Below are 24,798 nucleotides of genomic sequence, written 5' to 3'. Positions count from 1 at the left end.
TTGGAGAATTAGATTTTTGGTGATAAAAGTAGAGGACTTGAATTTGAGAAACACAAGAGAAAGTTTTATTGTATTTAATTTTGAAAATGAAGCCTAAAACTATAGAAGAATAATATAATGATTAGAATTTGGCTAGAGTAATAAAGGAATAATTTTATCATATTTGAAAGAATTGGACTTTAAAACTAGTGTTTGCATTGCTTAACAAGGATGTGGTTGGTAAAAAGTGGATGTAAAAGAGTATTTTGTATGAGAATTGAAAGGTAATGAGGAACAAGGCAGGGGTAGTATGTAAAGATTGGGTTGAAGAAATCAACTTTGATGAGACTTGTGCCCATTTTTCTTGGATGGAGGAAATTTAGATATTTTTGGAATTTTTAACACTAAGTAATTTTAAGGTTTATGTTATGGATGTCAATTCAACATTCCTAAATGGATAATTGAGGGAAGAAGTTTATATTGAGAAACCAAAAGGATTTAGATTAGAGGGAAAAAAAAAAAAAAGAGTGTAGATTGAAGAAGGCATGATATGGATTGAAGTAGGTGTCAAGAGCCTAATATGGAGGATTAGATAAATATTGGATTAGATAAGAATTTTTGAAAGGTTTCATAGATAGTAACTTATATTACAATATTTATTCAAATTATATTTTACTTGTTGTACAAGTTGATGACATTATTTATGGAGTAAATGATGGCTTATGCAAGAGATTTGAAGAGGAAATGCAAACATAGCTTGGATTATGGTATCTAAAAAGTTTAAATTAACACTGAAAACTTATACATATGCAAATTGGGGAGGTTTATTGGACAACAAAAAAAGTACCAATAGTGAAACTTACTTTCTTTGCTACTAGTTAGTATCTTGGTCAAGCAAGAGGTAGTATTTTGTAACTTTGTCAACTATATCAAAATAAATTTTAGCATCCTCATGCTTTACTCAAGTATAATGGATGAAGTAGACTTGTAAGGATATAGGTCATACAACTTATGATGGGACAATTTTAGTCATGTGTGATAAAACTAGTGCTATAAATAATTCAAGAGTTTTTTGCAACATTCTAGAATAAAACATATTATCTCTCAAGTATTATTTCATGAGAGAGAATTTATTGGATGGTGAAGTGAAGATTGTGTATGTACCTATGAATGGGAAGACAACATACACATCTACAAAACCTTTGTGCAAGTGTAATTTTGAGTATCACATGAGTAAGTTAAGCATTATAATCCTTCCTAGTGTTCACTAAATGCATCAATTTATGCATTGGTCCTATGAGTTACATTCTTATTATTTTCTAGGTCAATTCTTGGTAGCTTCCCCTTACAAATAGAAGAGTAAGTTTGTAAGAGGGGTTTTTTGGCCCTTGTCATTGTTGCTAAAGGAGGAGAAAAATGAAGAAGGACTAAAGATGAGCTTTGATGTTGATATCTTTGATTGTATCTTTTTTATCGATGAATATTGTCATCAATGAAAAAGGGGGTTTTTTTTACAATTTTAAATTGATGCCATCATGTTGTTTTGATTAATAGTTTTTATTGATCTCAAAATATCCTATGCATATGTATGACTTGGTTGTATCAAAAGATGTGTACCGATATCCTTGCTGTATTTGTAGATATGGTATCAAAGGATGTTCCTTAAATGTTTATTCTTATCCTTTATGATGGTGTTTCTATTTTGTGTATAACATATGGTGGATCAATTTTATGGTTTCAATCCTATTTGTAGCATGTTCATTATGTTTTAATTCCAAAAATATAAAATTAAACATGTTGATTTTTTTATTTATACCAAGATCTTTGGAGATGGAGCTACATCTTGTCATGCACAAGGTGTGTTGTATTGAATGAGGTGGTCCATAATTTACCCCTTACTGAAATAATAATTCTTTGATGTAATCTTTTTAAAATTGGTTTAGACCAAATTAGTTGATGGAATCAAGTAATATAATAAGAGAAACTATTTTAGTTGTTAATGTAGCTTATGTGATGCTTGTATGCAAAGTCAATGTGAATCTAATAACAAGATATATGTTTTTCTTGATGAATAGTCCCTTCCTTATATTAAAAAAAATACAATAAAGTTACATATTCACAAAAGAGGGGGCTAGGGTAAACATGATCACCCTGCGAGTTCATACAGCCATAGGCTAGAAATCAACTATTCATCAAAGAAACTTTTAGAAAACATCAGAAAAAAAAAGAAATTCTCATGTCATCAATGCAGTGCCAGCCAAGGGAGGAGGATCCTTTTCATCAAAGCCCCACCTAAGGGTGGGGTGAGTAGATGGCTTAGGGGGAGCACATCCGTCATTAGCATCAGCAACATTATCTTCATCTTTCACTCCCTCAGGCCTAGGAGGAGAAATGGCTAAGTCTAGTCAGGGAAACACCCACTTGGGGTCTAAGTGAGTAGAGGGCCAACCAATAGCAGGAGCAATAGGAGGATCCAGTGGGGACCACCCTAAACTAGACCTCTCAAGAGCTGAGGTAGAGTGGTGTCAACCACCAAAACCTCCAAAAGAGTGGCACTGACCAAAAGCACCATCACTAGGAGAGTAGTGTGGCTAAGAGTGCGGTGTGTGTGAGCGGTGAGTGGAACTGCTACATCCTTGATAGTGACGGCGAGGAGGAGTATGATCGATGGATGCCAAATTTGGCAGAACACAAGAAACTGTACAGGGGATATTTCCTTAATGAGCCAAAAGCTCCTGTAAGTGAGCCACCTCTAAAGCCACTTTATCTATTTGTACTTGAATCTGCAACATGACATTTTTATAAATACATTCTTTTGCATACATAGCCACATTAATGTCAATTATGTTGTTAGCATAAATGACTGCATTGTGATCTTTTCAAATGGTAAATAAGATCTCCAATCTAAAAGCATTCCATATCTAGGCATATTTGAAGGGTATCTAAGTATTATCACCTAGAAGAACCATATGCCAAGAAAAAGGTTCTGGGTAGAGGGGCAAAAGAGATCATGGATCCATCACCAGTAATACTAAGCCCATCTACAGAACCAAAAAATGTGCAAAAAAGACTCTAGTTGACCACAGAAAGGGCAGCAGGGGTTAGGAACTCCTAGGTGTCATAGCTGAGGGCCCAAAGGCAAGCCCTAAAAAAGAATACACCAAGAAAAATGCACAATTTTGGGTTCAGTAATAGCATGCCACATAGTGGAGAACCTATGACTCCAAGTGTGATGCAAAGATTGCAAGTTCCATCATCGATTGAGAACATCAACCATGGGTAGGTGAGGAACCATCCATTGGTAGCCTAGCTTAGGCTTATAGCTAGTTACTAGGGTGTTCGAATACCACTTCCAATCTCTCCACCAAGGGCGAGAGGATTGAATGCCCACTTTATGTAACAAATGTGGAGGCACTACAAAAACTAGAAGATCAAGTCTTCTGATATGGATGAGTGAGCTAGAATTTGACTCTCATGTCCTTCCATGAATGTAAACTCATAGTAACTCTAGAAAAAATATCTTTAGGGGTCCTTATGCCATATTTAAAAAAATGTAGAGCACTAGCCCCATGCACCTTAGCTAGGGGAACACCTTGGATGGAAAATAATGGTGACCACTAGAGATTATGCTAGTTCATGCAGAGCCCATCTCTGAACCCATTGCCAACCTAATGAAGCTAGGGCTTAACTACTTCCTAGGATTTCCAAATGCTCTTGGCACCAAAGGTACCTTGAATCTAGATAGGTTTAGTGGTAACAAGAAGGGTCTGAAACCCAATCCCCTTCCAAGCTAGCTGGTGAACTGAAAAGCCTAAAGAAATGCAATGTATTAACAAAATCTTCCAAGCTTCATTACCAAAAAGAGCTCAAATCACCCATTTGGCACATAAAGTAGTACCTTGCTTCTAGGTGGATAGCAAGCCTAGGCCACCAGACTCCTTGGCAAGATAGTAGAAATCCTAGGCAACTCTATGAAAGCCCTAGTGAGAAACCTCATACACCCAACGAAAGTCACGTAAAAGGTGCTCAAGTTTGAGGTAAGAGGCCTTTGAAGGAGCCCAATAGGAAAAATAATAAACATGGGTGGTGGCCAATATTTTGGAGCAAATTTGGAATTTGCCTGCTAGGGAGAGAGGTTTGGTGATCCAATACTCCATCTTCTTCTCTATTCTGGCAAGAACCACATTCTAGAGCTCAACATCTGAGGCTTGGAAGGTGAAGGGGATACCCAAAAAATGAAATACTTCCCCATGCTAAACCCATTTCCATTGATATTACTCAAGCCAAGAAAGATGGGGAAGGTAAGACTATCTACAACAAAGGGTTTTGTGTCACTGAATAGCAGACTTTGAAGCAAGATAGAATGTGTCAAGACATTGTAAAGTAGAGGAAATATTCTCTTCATCCTCTATGAGAATGAGGAAGGATTCATCTACGAAATGACCATTCACAAGCTGATCTAGGAAATCTAGGAGGGAAATACCCTAGACCCTGCTTTGTGAGATGACATTTGCCAAGTAGAAGATTAATATATTTTTTCTTTAAAATAGTGAAAGTGATTTTAGTGGTGCATTTAATATTATTTCATATATTCTAGTCGTGAGCCTATTTCTACTAGAAATGAGCCTATTTGTATTAGTAGTTATTTATTTTCATATCTCAAGGTAGTTATCTTGATTAACAAGGATCCAACTGATAGTGAGATAAATTACAATGAAAAAACCAAATATGAGAAAATTGATAGTGAGCCACATGTAAAAATCACCTTAAATGGTATCACTTTAACTAGTGTCCATTTCATGACAATTAGCTTCTCTCTGGTTTTTCCCAAATTGGGTCTACACATAAAATTTAGTATTCTTTCTATTTTTATTTTTATGCTTTCATATTCTCATATATTATAACTATTTGATGTGGTTATTGGTAGAACATTGTTAGCCCCAAATGATAATGTTTTTAAATGTATATGATTGTGTCATATCATTTTTTATGTTGTCATTCATGTCAAACCTTAACTGGTATGACATTATTATAATTTAGTAGAGTTCTAGATCATTTTGTTGATGAAGAGGATTCAAGAAAGTATTATGATGATGTAAGAGTTGATAAGTGTATCGTATTCAATGGAAACTTGAATTAGTTAGACTCTGGTAGTATAATTTTGGTTTGAAATGATTTGACTAAGTGTTGAGATCGTGTTTAAGAAAGACAATTTGGTCACTGAATGAAGATTTAAAGTATTAACCTAGCTACTACAATTGTCATAAAGCACCTACAAAAGAGGGGAAGATTGCATAGTATTAACTAAAATATTATAGTGTTAACTAAGCATAGTATTCATTGAGCACATGTAAATATTAAAAAAGTGATGGAAAGGAATAACAACTAGAAAAGAAACAATCTTAGGCTGACATTTGGTAAAAATAAATATTGTTTGATAAGTTTCAATAATAAGGATGAAGATAGTTATGAGATCAATGGTTGGAGAAACACAAAGAAGCTATGATAAAGGAGATTTTATGATTTTAATTGAAGCACAAATTTTAAGGTGAAGGCATGATACTCGAATGTTTGGATTCAATGATTCTTAGCTAGATGAAGATATGATGATTGTGGTTAAGTGGCAAAACATTAAAGATTCTAGAGGAAAAACAAAAAATTTCAATTTAAGGGATGAATGGATTGTTCATTATTGTTGATCAAAGTTGAAGAAGGGAGTGATATCCAAGAGGATAACCAAGCATAACTACATTGCAAAGATCAAGAAATATAAATTCTAAGTAGATGTATAAGTTTGTGCATTAGCCAAAAGGGATCAGAAGGAAGAAAGAGGAAAGAGATTAAGAGAAACATTGATCTAAACAAGCAAGGTAGTGCTAAACCTAAAAAATCATTTCAACAGTGTATTTTAACCATTATAGCATAAAATCTCTTAACTAAGTGGACCTAATGGTCTTATTTGTAAATCCATTGCATGGTGACATTATGTTGAATATTTTGTAAGTCCTTTAAATTAGGTCACTCTAAAGATATAAGATTTATAAGGTCTAGATGATCTTTGGTGAAAATCTTCTAACATGGTCACATTAATAATGTGTGTGTAACCTTTAACGAGCTAGGCTCCTAATAAATATCACTTTAAAAGAGTGAAACTTTTAGGTTGATGGTTCCTAGGTGTTTTTTTCCCTTAATAGGGTTTCTACATTAAATACTTATGTCAAACTTGTTGATCTCAAATTGGTTTTGACAAATGAGTGTCTATACACTTAAGTCATTTACTTAGTTCATGTTGAAAAAGTAACATATGCCAAGCATAACATATAAGATAGAGAATGTCAAGTAAAAAATGAGTGTCGAACCACTCAAGTGCCAAGTCACTCAAATGCCAAGCATATGGTATGTGTTGAGTGATTCAAGTGTTGAGAAATCAGTGCATGTCAAGTCATTCAAATGTTGAGTGATAGAATTGAAGTTATAGTTAATGTCAAGCACTAGGGACTTCAAATGTTGAGTTATATAGTTTTGACATAATTGTTTGCATTGGCACAAACTACTATGTAAACCATTTTTGAGCTGACTTAAGAATTATTTTAGGATATTTGTTGATAAGGATGAGTCTTAATTGTGAATCCCTATGCATTACATGCATCCAACCAGAAAAAGAGAAAGTCTAAGTGGCAATATGGGTGAATCACTACCATTGATTCATACCTAACACTAAGTCACCTAAGTCTTCTTAAGGAAGACAACTCCTAAACTCTCTAATGGATGCTAAGGATAATTGAACAGAGTTTGCATGCACAAACAAAGCATTCATGGTGATTAAAGTGTTATGAATTGAGTTACATTGTAGAATCGGTTAAACGAGAATAGAAGAAAGGAATTAGAGGACAACAGAGGTACATTTGATCAAAAAGGATTAAGTACACATCAATATAGAGGTGATCTAATAGCAAGAAAATGAGTGCTAACTGAAGGATCATTTCTAAGACATCTTAATAGGTGACTCAGTTAAATCTCTTAATTGAGTAGTCTTAATAGGCTATTGTAATCCTTTAACAAGGTGCTTACTTCATTGTAAGTTAAAGTCCTCTTAATAGGGACACTTTTATCAAGGTATTTAAATCCTGTAATGGGTAAGATCTAACAATATTGTAATCTTTTAATAGGTTAGATCATGTTTCATGGTCAAACATTGTAACCTTCATTGGATACACTTTATTACTGCAATAGTGAAGATTTGTGGGTGTCATCCCCACCCTAGTTTTACCTTCTCTTTGGAGGGTTTCTGGGTAACCAAATATCTTGTGTCATACATGTCTTGAATATTTTATTTTCATGCTATGGATGTATATGCTTAATTTGGTATTTCAGTTTATATGCATAGATTATGAGATGGATGTGTGGTGAATAGTTTTAGAGGTTGAAAGTTTAAGTGATAATTCACCCTCTGCCTCGGAGTTTACTTCCCTATTGTATTTTAAACAAAACTTGTTTGAATGTTTATTGTGTTGCATGTTTATTTCATGTGTAATGTTTATTGTTACAACTTGGTATATACACAAGAAAGTTTACTTTGATTCTTGGTATATGAAGTTAATAGTTTGTTGCATGATTAATTTGAATGTTGGATCTCATTACCAAGTTAGAGATCTAAAATATTAAAGAGTTTAAGTTTGAGGAAAAGTACTTTAAGACATGTAGGATAAGTGGTTATAACTAATTCAAAGGGGCATTTTTTGGCCCTTGTCATTGTTGTCAAAGGAGGAGAAAAATGGAGAAGAACTAATAATGAGCTTTGACATTGATATATTTGATTGTGTGTTTTTATCGATAAATATTGTCATCAATGACAAAGGGGGATATTTTTATAATTTTAAGTTGATGTTATTGTGTTTTTTTCATTAATAGTTGTTATTGATCTCAAAATATCCTATGCATATGTATGATTTGGTTGTATCAAAAAATATGTAATGATATCCTTGGTGTATTTGTAGATGTGTTATCAAAGGATGTACCTTAAATGTTTATTCTTATCCTTTATGATGGTGTTTCTATTTCATGTATAATATATGGTGGATCAATTTTATGGGTTCAATCTTATTTGTAGCATTCTCATTATGTTTTAATCCCAATGATTAAAATGTAACCTTTTGATATTTTTTATTTATACCAAGATCTTTAGAGATGGAGCTACATGTTGTCATGCACAAGGCACATTGTATTGATTGAGGTGGTTCACAATTTATTCCTTACTGCAACAGTAATGATTCAATGTGACCTTTTTCAAATTGGTTTAGGCCAAATTAGTTGATGGAATTAAGTATTATAACAAGAAAAAACATTTTAGTTGTTAACATGTATCTTATGTGATGCTTTTATGTGAAGTCAATATGAATTTGGTAACAAAAGATATATGTTTTAAATGCATATGTGGATGCAATTAGTAGACAATTGATATATTTTTTCTTTATCATAGTTAAAGTGATCTCAATGATAGATTCAACCTCATTTCATATATTCTAGCAATGAGCCTATTTGTATTAGCAGTTATTTATTTTCATATCTCAAGGTAGTTATCTTGATTACTAGTGATCAAAATAATAATGAGATAACTTGCAATGACAAAACAAAATATGAGAAAAGTGATAGTGAGCCACATGTACAAATCACCTTAAATGTGTTGGATACAATTGATTAGTTGTGTATTGTCTTTAATGTTACACGAATGTCATATCATTATCAGTCAATGGGTGATGAGCTCACTTTTTAATGCCTCACTAAGGGATCCAAAATAATTAACCTAAAATTTTACTAAGTTTTCCAAACAATTTTTTTTAATCATGAAAGATAAACCATTCATATCAAACACATAGTAGCGGAAGTAATAACATACAATCAACTATAAGCATACATAATAGGTTACATTCCTTAAGGATCCCAAGATGTTGAGTCATATTTAATCTAATTAATACTAAGTCTAACCACTACCACATCCACATGAAAGAATACATAGAAAGTCCAATGTCCATATTACACATTTGTTTTAGAATGCCTCTTGGCAATTAAATTCAGAATACTCAATCATCCACTATACATGTCACAGGGAATGAAAAGCTTAAAATAATATACATGTGTAAAAATTAAGTACATCATCCTATTCTAATCCATGATCCAAGTGCAATAAAGTAAATGAAACCAAATTCCATACATGATACATAATCATAGAAGATATAAACATCCATCATAAAAGATAACCATAAATCATAACACATAATTATCTAAGTGCATAGTTCCTCCCAACCGTCAATAGCATCATTAGACCATTCTGGGCCCTATCCATCCCTCTATGCATAACATCCCAAGTCACCGAAGAGATCATCTATATTATCATAGTAGGGATGTCACTCCTAAAACATACTACATCATATGTATAAAGAAATCTAATCATGCAAATAAAGCATAGGATAAGAAAATAACATCATCTCTCATATGCTAATCATTAATATAAGGATATGTGTCCATCATCATAATCCAAGAACAAAGAATGCTTCAACCACAGTGTCTCGAAAGGATCTCAAATGGTAAGAGTGAAAAAGCATTACCACCTGACCATGTGGAACCTAAATGGCCCACTCCCACCATGTTGAGGAGATAGTTTCAAGTCCCAAATAGGATATCAAATCACATAACACAAGTACTCTCTAAGTCCAAGAATCCTAAAAGTATACTAACTCAAAGGTTTCATCATAAAAGGGTCGACACCTATACCCAGAGGCACACAAGACACGTAGGAAACCTACTATATAAGCAAGAAAGTGTCATCGAATGAATCACACTAGAGTTACCTTGGTAGTCTCTCAATAGACCCCAGCCCCCTAGTGATCCCTATGTGGCCACTAGTAGCCTCTTGTACTGACAAGGCATACTACGGAATGCAAAGTCACAACCAAGCATTCTCTCTACTCTCATCCTAGTCTATTCTAGCACTCAAGGCATGGGCAAGAACATAAAATTATCTTATTAGGTTCATTTTAATCCCCATTTAGTGTAAATGTTTTCACTTATTTAAACAACTTACAATGAGTTACCTCAACAACCACTTAGGGCCCTGGCCCCCATTGCAAGCCACTTTTGGACAATACAAGTGCATAACCTACCCTAGGCTCATGAAATCATAAATCACAAAATCACCTCAATCCTATACAAGCAACCAGAAAAATACCAAAAGATCATCCACAATAAGAACATCAAATCTCCATGAGCAACTGAAAAGCATCCATTGATAATCATGATCACAATAGTACTCTATTGGCAACTAATGATAATCATAATATCCATCGGTTCTCATTGAGCAATCGTATAGTATTCCAAAATAAATCTCAATATCCATATCAATGATAAATCACAACATCCATCAGTTCTCAACAAGAAACTGTAAGGAATCTCAAAATAAATCACAATATCCATTGGTTCTAAACAAACAACCAAAAAGGCACTCAAAGAAAATAATATTGATCAAAGACTCCAAAATGGTTGAGTCAAAACATGTCACAAAATTACAATAAAAAAACACTTCAATCCCATCATGGCGACTGGAAAGTAACCCAAGTATAACTAATCAATGACTTAAAAATGGTTAATTCAAGTGTCTCATATACATATAACTCAGCTTCACTCAAGAAGACTGATGAGCAATAACAATCAGTAAATACAAACATCTCATAGAGCATACCATCACATTACCATGGTTGGGTTTTAAAAAGATCGAGATCAAATAACATCAACATGCCATCACATTCGCATAACTCCCAAGCCTCTAGTAGACATCATAACTGGTCAGCACTCTAGGATAGATCCCAAAATCCAAAAACATATATAGCATATAGAAACAAGATACAAACACATGTTTTGGTTTTCTTTTGCAATCACATGGTTAAGCCAAATATTAGGTTTTAGTTTTCATTTTCAAGTACATTTCAAGTGTATAGATTCTTCATTTAATCTACAACTCAACCCATTTATTTTTTTGAATAAAACATAGATTTATCCCTCCATTATTTTAAAACAATTTTCTAAAATAGTCAAAAGATAATTATTTACTTATTTAAATCATTAAACTAATTCCCACTGATTTTTAATAAAAATCATTGCATTATTTTACTATAATCAATGTTACTAATAATTAAATGAAACTCCCTCAATTCCAAGAGCATCTCCCATTATTCAAATCATAAGAATAATACTTATCAACTTTCAAATAATTAGTTTACAATTTCATTAAAACACTTCAAGGAAAATCATTTATTTAAAATAATCTTCATTGATTTTAAGCAAAATCAATCTCATTAATAATTCAATTATTTAATTCCACTTATTAATATCACTTTTCTTTTAATTTTCCCTCATTCCAAAAAAACCATTGACTAATATTTAATTACACTTCTTCTACTATTAACTAATCTTAATTAAATTAAATTTAATTAGATTAGTTAATAAATTATATAAAACTAATGCATAATAATAAGATTCTATTTTAATTTGAACCCAAACCCGAATCAATTTCCAAATCTTAATTCTACTTGTTGGTGTTTTAAGACTAAATGAAAAACTATTGAACAACAAATTGCTCAATACCAAGATGACATTACTCACACAATCTAAAGACCAACCAATTCTTATTAACAATTGTATGTGCAAAGCATTTGGGCCCAACTTCAACAAAACCAAGGGTGGTTTTCTACTCTTCTAGCTCAGCAAAACCAGGGTGGGTATACCCAGGGATGATACAAGACCAAGAAAACTCTATGAGAATTATTTAAGTTTCATTCCGATTCTCGTCTCAAATCCTCAAATAGATACACAATTCTTGATAACTTGATAAACACATTCCATATAACAGATATGGCCAAAAATTCTTCTATAGATCTGCAAGTGTTCTCAGTAATAGCGGCTAACTGAAGCTAAAACATTCCATGCAAACAAGTGCTGGCCGACTTTTAAGATCTATAGGAAATAAAAGTAAAATTGATTTAATTCTGCATTTTTGACAACCATTTGTGACATATTTCTCTTTCAGCTAGATCAAATTTGATCAGTTCCTAATCCATTAGGGTTCAGAGTCTACTACAAATTTCTAGATCTAATTTGTTGCCTTACAAAAAAAATTATCAGCAATTTTTATCAGAATTCATCATTCAAAATCCTTTCCACTACTACAGCAACCTTACCAAACTCATCAAAGCATTTACTTAATCCATTGAACTAATAGCAGTGATGAACAGATATACAACCTAACTAAATTGCATTCAATTGCACAAGCCTTTACTCATACAACATCAAGATAACCTAGTAATCAAAAGGAGACAAAGTTCAAAAAGAATTAATATGGGGACAACTCATAATTTATATTCATATTCCTTGAAAATTGTATACAATTTACAGTAAACTCATAATAACCTTCAAAAAGAAACACAGATCATTCTATATTCATGTATTCTCAAGATCTAATAGAGAAAATTTACCATGAATTTTTTTGCTCAAAATAATGGATCAAAAATAGAATAAGTATCACTTAGAAAAATAGAATTCAGACCATTCTCTAGCCCTAGAATCTCACTTAAATAGTGTGAGATGCAACAAGCTTCAGGCTAAGAGAAAGTGACAGGTGTCCTTTACAAGAAACATTTACATAAACCTATCACAAAATGACAAAAATGTGAGTAACAGAAGATATCAAAACATTCTTTTTGGTGGGTCAGCTTCTGTCACATCTTCTTTCGTTGCTGAGTTGGCTATCATTCTGATCTCTCCTTGTATGTAACTACTAAATTAAATAATGATGAAACTTGTTCTGATGATGGAACATTAACCTCCACCTATGGGCTTTCACCATCTTTATCCTACACGGTGGGAGTAACTTCTACCTTTTCCCCTTCTTTGGTTGTATTGGCATCTTGTGGTCTCAGGTCTACAACTAAAAGTGATAGATTATTCTTGTCTTCTTCTAGTTGGGTTTGAGTAGTGATGGGGTCAATGATTTTGATCTCCTCACCTTGTACTTCATCACTATCAGTTTCATCTTCATCAAACTATTCACCAGGAGCCATTTCTGCCATCCACTTGTCAAATAATGTGTCATTTGGCCAATTAAAATGCAAAATATTGTTTTGTCCTTTTAGTATATAATCAACCTCATTATTAATATCAACAAATTCCTATTTTAAAGAATCAAAAAATATTTGGGCTTTCACCATTTCTTTTGTTGTGGTGGCCCCCCATGCATGCCCTGCTTCATTTATGACTTGATTCATTCTTAAACAGAATAAATCATCAAGTTCCTTTGCCCATTCCTCTTTGCTTTTCAAATTATTTTTCTTATCTAAGGCATGAGGAAATAAACTAAATTTTTTTCTCTTGTATTTGTTTAAGGAGCCTATTATTTTCTTCTATAAATGTATCCTTTTATTGTCAAAATCGGCAAGATCAGAAACAATGTCAAAGGTTTTTTCAATCTGATCATGAGAATTATTTATAATAGATAAACACAAAAAGGTCAATAATTTCTCCCTTCTTACCCATTTGTTCACAATAAGCTTTAGAACCTCATCATTTGCTTTTAAATCCTCCCAGATATTAATCACCCTGGCCAATTGATCCTGGATTAGTGGCCATTCAAATTTGTCCCCCAGATATGTGAGAGCTTTTCTTAATTTATCTTCATATTCAGATTCCATCTCCACATGTAAGGCCCATAGTTTACTCTTGTCTTCTTCAAAATCCTTAGCAGTGTAGTACTGTGGCCTTTAGGGTGTATATAGAAATTCTATGAGAGGGGTAGATTTGAAAGGTTCAATTGGGGGGTGAGGGTATGTTATTCTAGGCCTGATGGATCTTCCCAATAGCTTATTCTCAAGATCAATTCTCTTTTTTACCTCTTTATTATAAGCATCCACCACTATCTCATACTTGCTCTGTAATTCAAACATGTCTTGTTCCTCCTTCTTAGTAGTGGCCAAAAGAAACTTGGAAGAATCCACATTAAAGTATGTTGCCTGTACATGGGAGGTGTCAGCAACCCTTCTCACAAATATATTCCCCATTAATCTAGACTCATCTGGTTGCGATGATGTGGCTCTAGATCCTCTCTTCAATGACCAACTGACCAATGTAGCTTGATCCTCAATAAATGCAGTGCCTTGGAACTCCTTTTTATTTAGGTCCTACAACTCCAATCTATTTGAAACAGAATTGAAAATTAATGCATCCACAATATCCCAATTAGGCAACAATAGTATGTTAGAAGTCTTTACCATTTGTCTTCCCTCTTCAGGGGTAATGCTCTGGAACTCTTACATCATTTGTTCCTTTATTTGTTTTTGGATGGAGGCTTCATCCATTTCTAAATTCTCTATTTTCAATTTTTTGCACTTTTCCTCACACATATTCATGTTTGTCATCCAGGAAAACTGTTGAAAATCCTTAGATTTCACAAAACTATTATCAGCCAAAAATTAATGACTTGCCTGTTCTAACACAGGATCAAATTCCCTTCCTCTATAATCAACTATTGTTAGGTCCAAACTCGGTAGAGGAGGCTCTGAAGGGTTACCTTCATCCAATTCTGCTTCAGTAAAAAAAAAACTCCTTGTGACCCCATCTCCTCAACTTGCTCACCTATGAGTTTTTCTTCTCCAATCCTCAAGGAGATTGAGTGGGGGAATGTTCCTTGACTTGAGGCCTCTCTTCTCTTATTACCTTCTACCTCTTGGGACTAGCCTCATTAGGTCTCTCCTCTAGGGTTGTACTGGTGGATCCCATTATTTGTTTGCCCTTATCTACAGGAGCCCTTTTATTTCAAATTATAGTGTAACTAGGTTTCCTTTGTACAATTATTTGACTAGCTCCTATATTAGGAGTGAAAACCAAACTCCTCATGATGTCTCTAGCCTTGTCAGGATGAGAATCAAATAAAAATTATTTCTTCTCATTCATGGCTTCCATTATTGCAGGGAAGTTACTCATGAGTTTATTTATTTTCTTAGCCTCTGTATTAGCACTATCTAGAGGACTATAATTCTAATCAAAACAATGAATGAATTCTAGGACCCGAGAGTAAACTCTCCATTTTTCTTTTTTAGTTTCTTGTTCCTGTAATGAGAATTCATTTGTTATAATGTCCTCTAGATAATATGAATCATGTTTGACTGGTCCTAGCTTAATCCTATGCCTCAAAGTCTGATTGAAAAACCCCTCTATGTCACCAAAATGGGAATGGGAGACAACCATCATATACTGATCCAAAATTTTATACAAAAAGAGCCAACTTTCTTTGGTAATTATGAACTAATGGGCCACTGTGCAGGTAGGGAAAATTGACCCTAGTTACCTCTTCAACAAAAACATTTCTTCTATTTCTCCTAGTTGCCACAAGACTTCTGTCATTCCTACCTTTAGAGGTACTTGGTAAAGTAAGACATGAGGACTCCCCTTAAAACCATAGATTTTAAAAACAATAGAAATAGGGTAAGGAATAATATCTCCCCAATTATGTGAAATTTTCAAATTATGGGGGCTATCCATAGGCCTAATGAGACTCATCAGTTACTCAGGGATTCTGGGATTGTCACTCAATATGAGTCATCTCAATTTAGAAGCAAAATATCTATCAAATCTGACAAAACTGGCATTATTTGCATCCCAAGTCATATCTGTGCTCCACAACTAGACTGGTAGTGTTTCTCCATTTTCCTCTCTCTTCAATTCCATGTCATTACTGAAATATGTCACCCCCTTGAACAAGAACATATGCATCAATAGAAAGTAGTGGCCAAAAGTTTTCTCCATTTTGCCTCTCGCAATTCCAACCAAACCAATGTGAATTTCTTCAGCTAAAAAGGAGGAAAAATCAAAGATAACATCTACACCAAAAGAAGAAATTTGAACCATCATATACATTAGGCCAATGGGCATAAAATACTTCTCATCCTCACCAAAAACACAGTATAGGGTCTTGTATATCTCTATAGCCCGGGAAGTGAAAAGACTCTTCTTAAAAGGTTCTTTAGAGGCTGCAGTAATTACTGGTAGAGTTCCTATAGTACTAATGTGTGCCCTGAGTGTACCTCCCCTAATTACATCTCTCTTTGCTTTGTATTCTTTTTCTAATTCTAGCAAATTGATTGGCACATGGTAATCTAATAATGGTTCTAAGTGAAAAACTTCTCTAATTTCTTCAGGGCTAATTGAGACCAAAGGCACACCATCATTTCTTCTCACAACCCTAATGGCTTGATCATAATTTTTGGCAATGTCTTCTAGCAAATCATAATCCATGAAAACACTTGGAACTACTAGCTTTCCCAAATCAAAATTCAAGATATTAGCGTGAGGGGCAAACAACTTCCTTTCTGAAAACCACTTCTTAAACGAAACAAGGCCAATTTGAGTAGATACTGCATCCCTAACCCGGTTCCCCTTGTCATATAAGCCATCAACAATTTTAAGCCTAGGGTTTAATGAAATTAACCTTTTAACTTGTACAGGCTCTGTAGTGGATCCTGGGAGTAATTCTAACAAATCATAGTGGACATTCCTGTCCATATAGTTAACTTGCCCAGAAAATGCTTTCTTAGGAGGCATCTTGATTGTAATAATGGGAACTGGAATGTCACAGAGGTTATGTGTGAGTACTTAGTTGATTCACCAGAATTATCCTTCTTTGAACTTCTGTAGTTGCTCTTGAACAGATGTGGGATTTCTTCACATCTTTACCAAGCTTAGCACAATGTGATCGACAAGTTCTTATGCTCAAAAAATATGAAATCTTTGTTGGCATTGGACTGGAATGAATGAAAATCATTTGTATTATACTCTAATTTTTCACAAGCGAAGCTTTCATTCATCATAAATGTGCATAATAGAAAAATAGAGTAGCATCACACTTCCTTTTAAATTTGTGTCGTTGATCCTTGAAAAATCCTATGATCCAGGAATGAAAACTAGGTTGACTCAATGTTCCTTTTAGCACGCTGGTAGTCAAACCAATTAACTGCCTCCATCTATATCTCTCCTTCAAAGTTGGCATTTCAAACTAGGCCCATGGATGACCAAGGACACATGTCATCGACTTGCTAACTCGCTATACTTATCTTTCGAGCACCTTTCCATAGTGAGCTAGCGATAACCACTGATCTTGTTTTGATTGTATGGTAGATATTTGAAATGACTTTTAAGAAAAAAATAGTGGGTCCCTCGCTCGTTAACTCGCTATACTTATTCATCGCATATCTCTTCATAGTGAGTTAATAAGCACCCTCGATCAATACTTGATCTTGTGGATAGCAATTTACTACACAGTGGTGGGCCATCGCTTGCTAACTCGCTATGCCTAACTTTCAAGCATTTTTCCATAGCAAATTAACAATGGCCTTTGATCCTGGTTTGATCTAATGATCATAATTCTTTGTGTGCTTTATAGATGGGGAGTGGGTCCATATACTATTGTCACTGAGATGGCTGAACATGTTGGCACACACATGTACTCCTTTTTTATCTATTAATGATATCACATGTTATTGGCCTTGCCACGTTTGTGTCTTCCAGGTGGGTCACTACATCGCTACCGACAAAACATTAAATATCTATCAAATGATACAGTGACCTCCCAGTAAAAAAATGCCAAGAAATAAAGCTCTACTTGCACAGAAGTAAAAGAAAAGTCTACACAAGATTTTCTTTGGGGTCCTCAAAATCATTTCTAGTTATAAAAGAACACTGTGTTTTGCAATGATCGGACCCTCGCTATGTCACTACCGAAAAAGTGGTGTTATTATGTCTAGCAATATAATGACCTTTGACAGATTCTTAGTTCTAGTGATAGAAAACAAAACATACATTGATTGAAAACCCTACCAATTAATGTTGGTGTCAAAAAAGGTGGCCATGCACATTTATAATGTTGTGTGGGAACTTTCACAGTCATATCAACCTTTTAAAAGAACACTGCCTTTTTGTAAAATCTAGGCATTCGCTATGTCACCACCGGCAAGTCGCATGGATTTTTTTGATAGTGACTTAACGAATTGTCGAAAAAACTTGGACGCCGGTGACACCATTCACAATTTTCTTCACGTGCATTTATTCTTAAAACTGACAAGCCTAGGAGACAACACATGCCAAAATTTACCTCATGTTATCATAATTCTTGGCATTAGATTTCACTTTTCAGTATCACAGACATGTGTCATCAATCTGGCTAACTCCCTATACGTAACAATCGAACATTTTTCCATAGCGACTTAACAATGATAGTAGATTCAAAAGGATCTGACGTGGGGTAAAACTTCTTTCACAAGGATTGAAAAATGAACTCAACATGGGCAGGAAAAGAATATTCACTTATCCTCCTATTTTTTAAAATTTTCACGCCAAGGAAAATTTAAATGGAATGGGATACAGGGTTTTAGCAAAAAATTTCAAAGGCTAACAAAAATATGACTTAGCTAGAAATCCTATTCACCATTAGTGGATTCCAATCTGAAATTATTTTTTTACCTGGACAACAAAAATTTATTCTGTAAAAATTTAGACCAACAGTTGCTCTATCTCGAGACATTGAATGCTCTAGATTCAAGTGAGGGTTCAAAATTTCTGGGATAAGCAAACCACATACAAGCTCCCAACAAATCAACCACTTACTAAAAGAACAACACACATGGGAAAATCATGCACAAGAAACTATACATGGATGAAAGGATTTACAGATATGTACAAGAAAACCCTAAACTACTATTCATGGAAATAATAAGTATTTTTTCAAGAAAAATACCTCTTCAAGAACTATCCATGAACTTGTAGTTCAAGAATATTGTCTGATAGATATTTGAGTACATAAGAATCTCACCCCAAGTAGTTTCAATCAAATAAGGGCCTAACTAGATAGGATCAAATTTTCCATGTTTCCCTTTATCTTCAATTCTGGCATTCCACATTAAGACTAGATCTCCATCTTCAAACTTTCTACTTACTGTTCTTCTATCATAGAGTTTTTTAACTTGCAGTTGCAACTTTTGGTTCTTTAGAGATGCTTCTCTCCTAGTCTCAATTAGCCCTACTAATTCATCCAACCTTTCTTGCATATCATCAATGATATCTTCATCATACATTTTTATGTAGTTATACAAACCTACCAATTTGTTCTAGGGCATTCTTGCTTGAATTCCATACACCATATCAAATGAAGCTACACCAATGGCTTTCTTCACAGTTACCCTGTCAGCCTATAGTGCTAACTGTAGCTTGGAATCCCATGCTTTCTTGTTATCATCCAAGGTTCTTTTAGTGACTTTTAACAAGCTTTTATTGGTGGACTTAGCTTATCCATTTCCTTGTGGATGATAAGGAGAGGATGGTGATCTTGTCATTCCATATTTATCACAAAATTTTATGAATTCCTCAAACCTGAAGCACATTGCATTGTTTGTTACAATTTTTTGAGGACAACCAAATCTAGAAATAATATTATTCAGTAGGAAATTATTGACAACTTTACTTGTTGTATTTCTTTTGGGAATAGCCTCTACCCACTTTGTAAAGTAGTCAGTAGCCGCTAGAATCCAAGAATAGCCAATGGTAGACTTGGGGGAAATCTCTCTTATGAAATCCATACCCCACTATTGAAAGGGTGCTTGAACCTCTACTAGCTTCAATGGAGTATTACTTGATAACTTTAGTTTTCCAGCAAACCTCTGACAAGGGTTACATTTCCTAATCATAATTTGGGCATCCCTAAAAAGGGAGGGCCACCAAAATCTAGCCCTCATCACTTTATGTGCAATGGTCTTGGCCATATAGTGTCCTCCACACACTCCAGCATGCATTTCATTCAAGACTTCTTTTGCCTTTTCTTGATCGATACACTTCAACAACACTCCCTCAAAATTTCTCCACCATAAACTGCCTTTGACAATTATGTATCTGATGGCTTGCAATTTAGTACTCCTCTTTTCATTTTCAGGCAAATGGGGAGGAGCTTCCATGTGTTGCAGGTAATATATAACATTGGTGTACCAATCACAACGATCTATCTCACATAAGTTTGATTTGAGGTCATTAACTACTACATTTATCTTATTGGCATCCAAATTAGATTCAGCCATGAGTTTTGCCAAACCTTGACCTCTTACCAACTTAGTTATCTGTATTTCAATATTGAACTCTTGGATCGTGTTGATCAATCTACACCTTCTGCCTGATACTTCTTGTTGAGAGAATATGTCCTTCACAGCTGCACTGGGTGCAAAGGCAATAACAATAGCACCTACTAAGTAGCATCTAAAATCCTTTATAGCCTTTACCAAAGCATATGCCTATTTTTCATTTATCTCATATTTTAATTCAGCAGGTTGCAATGACTTACTGAAGAAGGCAATGGGTTGTTCATATCCTTCTTCAATTTTTTGCAACAAGATTGAGGCTATAGTGTGAAAGGATGCAAAAGAAAAAATATGCATAGGCTTTGTGTAATTTGGAGTTCTCAGTACTGGAGCATTTTTTATTGCAGTTTTAATATCCTGGAATGCTTATGAAAGCTCACCATTCCAATCTATAGTAGCTCCCTTCTTGAGCATTTTTGAGATAGGTCTACTTATTTCAGCAAAATTGATAACAAACCTTCTAAGAAAATTGACTTGGCCAAAGAAGGATTGAATTCCTTTTACATTTTTTGGCTTGGGGACTTTATCAATAGCTACTACTCTCTCAAGGTCTATTTTCACCCCATCCTTGGACACTATATGTCCTAGTAATTTTCCTTATGTTACCCCAAATGTGCATTTCTTTGGGTTCAAGGATACTCCATATTCCAGAGCTTTGATAAAGATTTTTTCCAAATGATTGCAGTGATCCTCAGCCTTCTTAGAATATGTGGTAAGATCATCCTAGTATACAACCATAAATTTTTCAATATAATCATGAAATGCCACATCCATGTTTCTTTTGAAAGTGGCTCCTGCATTAATCAGGCCAAATGGCATCCTTACATATACATATGTTCCCCATGGGTTTGTGAAGGCTATCTTGAATTGTTCACTTTCCTTTACCAAAACTTGATTGTATCTAGAGAAACCATCCATCATTGACATTAGCTCAAAACCAGTCACTTGCTGCAACATGGCTTCCATATTGTGTAATCCATAATTGTCTTTCAAAGATGCAATGTTCAAATTCCTAAAATCCACGCATAATCTTATATCTCCATTCTTCTTTCTAACAGATACCAAATTTGAAACCCATGTGGAATGCCTAATTGGTTTGATTATCCCCCCATCCCTTAGTTTCATCAACTCTTCTTGCATTTTGGGAGCTAGGGTAGGGTTTACTGGTCTTTGTTTCTATCTAAAAGGTTTTACATTATCTTTTAATGGTATGACATGCTGGATTAAATCTTCCCTATAAGCCTTACGGTCATCATATGACCATGAAAAAACATTTCTATACTTCCTAAACAAGTCAATCAATGTTTTTCTAATTTTAGTAGGCAGATTTTGGCCAATATAAACCTTTTTGGGAGCTTCATTAGTACCAAGGTTTATCTCTTCTAGTTCCTAAGGCTTAGGGTCTTTAACTCATGGTTTGACTCTATCTTAGTTATCAAAAATATTTCCAAGACCACTAACCCCTTAGGCATCTTGTTGGTTTTCAATATCATAATCTCCTGGCCAAAAATAGTTTCCTTACCATCTATGGTTTCAATTAAATCACTGCAATCCATTTCCTGACCATGGTACTTCTCTTTATTTAACAAAAAAATTATAATGTCTTTGTCATCTTCAAAGACTTTCCAATTTTCAATGTTATCAGGTATGGAAGGTCTATTTTGTACCTCAATTTGAGATATTCCTGTAAATGATATCTCCTTAGGCTTGATTGCTACATTTTCTAACAAATCAGCCATCTTATTTTGAATCCTATCTCTCCATGAGATACCAAATGCATCAATAGATTCTATCTAATCCCAAAATGCATTTCTATACTACTTTAATCTCCTATTCTTGGATGCATAAGTTTCTTTTATCTAGGAGATAACTAACTCAGAATCCCCTATGACATGTAATTTCTTAATTCCATGATGTGTGGCAACTTTCAATCCTAGCAACAATGCCTCATATTCTGCAATATTATTTGTGCAAGAAAACTTCAAAGTGAATGAATATCTGAAAGTATTTTTCTCAGGGGAAACAAAAACTACACCTACCCCTGCACCCTCTTTTGAACTTGCCCCATCAAAAAAATTGTCCATAACACTGGTGAGTTAGTGCAACACTCAACTTCATGTTCAATGATAGCAGGTAAATTTTCAACTTCTTGAATAATCAATTCAACTCTGAAAGCATTGACACCAGTGTCCAAGAAACAAGTGGAGTCTCTATCAATGTATTCCCCTAAAATGTGACTAACCCTAGGCTCTCTATTTACCTTGACCACTTTATCCCCTATGTGGAAAGTAGCATAAGTCAAATCACATTGCAAGCTTCCCCCCATGGTAGCACTCCATTTGCGAGAGAGCAACATTCCATAGTGTGGAGGTATATCCACTACAAGGACATACATGGTTACCTCTACTTCAGGATATGTAGCTAATTTTAATGGTAAAGCATTTATGGTACCTATGACTAGGACTTCCCTAGCATCCATTCCTCTGCATCTACCCTGCTTGGTATCCACTTTCAATCCTAAGGCTTCCATTACTTTGAAAGGCATTATAGTGTTGGAAGTTCCTAAGTCTATCATACAATTTTTTAGGGTCTTCCCTTTTATGCTCAGACTGAGGAAAAAAGGGTCAATATCTCCTATAAATGCCAATGAGGAATCATCTAAAAACATTTGGGGAATTTGGGATATGATACCACTATCCTCTACTACTAATGGGGTTTGTTGGGCAATAGTTTGATCTACAACAGTATTATTGTTTCCTATTCCACCCAACCATGATAAAGCCTTGCTCTTATGTTCTTCAATTCTAAGAAGTTCAGTCAAGGGCACTTTTACAGTAATTTGGGACAACATAGATATCATATCAACGGTTCAACAATAGTGGGTTTTACAAGAGTACCTAGAGTTGAAGTCTTTTGGACAACAGACACCACTATTTTCTTGATAGTATCAAGTTCTGATTTCTTTAGTTGCACAACTATTTTCATTGTTTCATTTGTCTGAAACTGAACTTTCTTTTTTGGTTCCCACTTCTTACCCTTGTTGTCTTTGATCTTAGGTACATCTACATTGACTTTCTTATTTTGATCATTCATCTTATGGGTGATATCTTTAATGAATACACTGGATGGATTTCTTGCATCATTATTTATTGTTTTACTTCTCAAATTGTAGTTACTATGGACTTGGGAAATCATTTCAGCTGTAATTCTGTCAATATTTTCTTTGGAAGGCATTCTTAAGCTTGTGTGACCTACATCAAAGGATGTAACACATACCTTATTTGTATCATAACCTTCATCATCTGAAAGCACTTGTTGATGATGTAAATGATAAGAAATTCTCTTACTGGTAATATTACTTTCAGGTTCTTCAGAATCAGAATCTATAAAATCATCACACATGCTTACCATATTGCAACTTATATCATCATGGCTTTTCTCTTCACTTTCTTCTTCAAGTTGCATGCCTTGATCTTGGGCAAATGACTAAGCAACAGCACAATAATCAATAGAATGGGGTGATTGACATACAATGCACCATGGTACATCATTATTCATATTCATAGTGTTCCTTTGCAAGGGATCCGAGGTACCCTTATCTTTCACATTTGTGTCTGGTTGGGGACTGGCTTACCATCTTTCCACTTGGTGGTGTAAGGGTAATTTTTCATTTTAGGTTGCCTATTGAAACTGTTTTTATTCACAGGGGTTCTCTCAGCAACATTTGGCTTATTGAAATTAGTGGGATTCATCTTCTTGAGAAATTCCAAAACCTGGCCTATAGTGGGTTCTTCTAGCTTCTTTCCTATAGGAGTTTTATCACCCTCCTTTTTGTTATTATTCTTAGGATTAAAAAGCTTTGGATCATCCCTCCTACCTATTTTGCTAGATGCCTTCCTATTATTCTCTATATTTACAGCAACTTTATAAGCATCCCTTAGGGTTTTAGGATCCTTATCCCTTAATTCATAAGCCATTTTACTATCAAAGGCACTAAAATATGCTGTGAGACAAACATCTCATTCAACCTCATAACTTGAAATAGTCTATAAATACCTTTCTAGAATCTTACATTGAAGTCAAATATGGACTCATTTGGGTTTTTCTTGATGTTATTGAACTCATTCAACATGAATCTTGCATTAGTGTTGTCTCCATATTGCTCCTTAAATAATTTCTCCAAGTCACTCCATGAGGTGATACTATCACTAGGTAGCCTCCTAAACCAATCCCTTACATCCTCAGTTAGTGAATGCACAAACAATTTCATTACCATATCTTCGTGTTCAACTTCATAATCATTTAACATATCAATAAAAATTCTCAAATGTTCTTCACCAGTAACCACATTATTCCCAGAAAACTTAACCACTTTGTCTCTTAAATCAAATGATATGGGATGTGGAGCACTAAGAATACTAGCAAATGATATTTGTCTATGTTTTTCCAAGTATACAAGTTTCTTCTGGAAACTAGGAACATTTGAGGAACCTGCTATGTTAGCTTGGTTTAGAGGAGTATCTTGGGATTGTTAAGGTTGGACAAAGGGGATTTGGGTGCTAATAGTGGATGATGAAGCAGGGGCAGATTGGGTTATTCCTTG

Source organism: Cupressus sempervirens, chromosome 7 (genome assembly GCF_028749045.1).
Source record: "Cupressus sempervirens isolate cs-2001-9-10 chromosome 7, ASM2874904v1, whole genome shotgun sequence".
Lineage (NCBI taxonomy): Eukaryota > Viridiplantae > Streptophyta > Pinopsida > Cupressales > Cupressaceae > Cupressus > Cupressus sempervirens.
Note: the sequence above shows the minus strand (reverse complement) of the source record.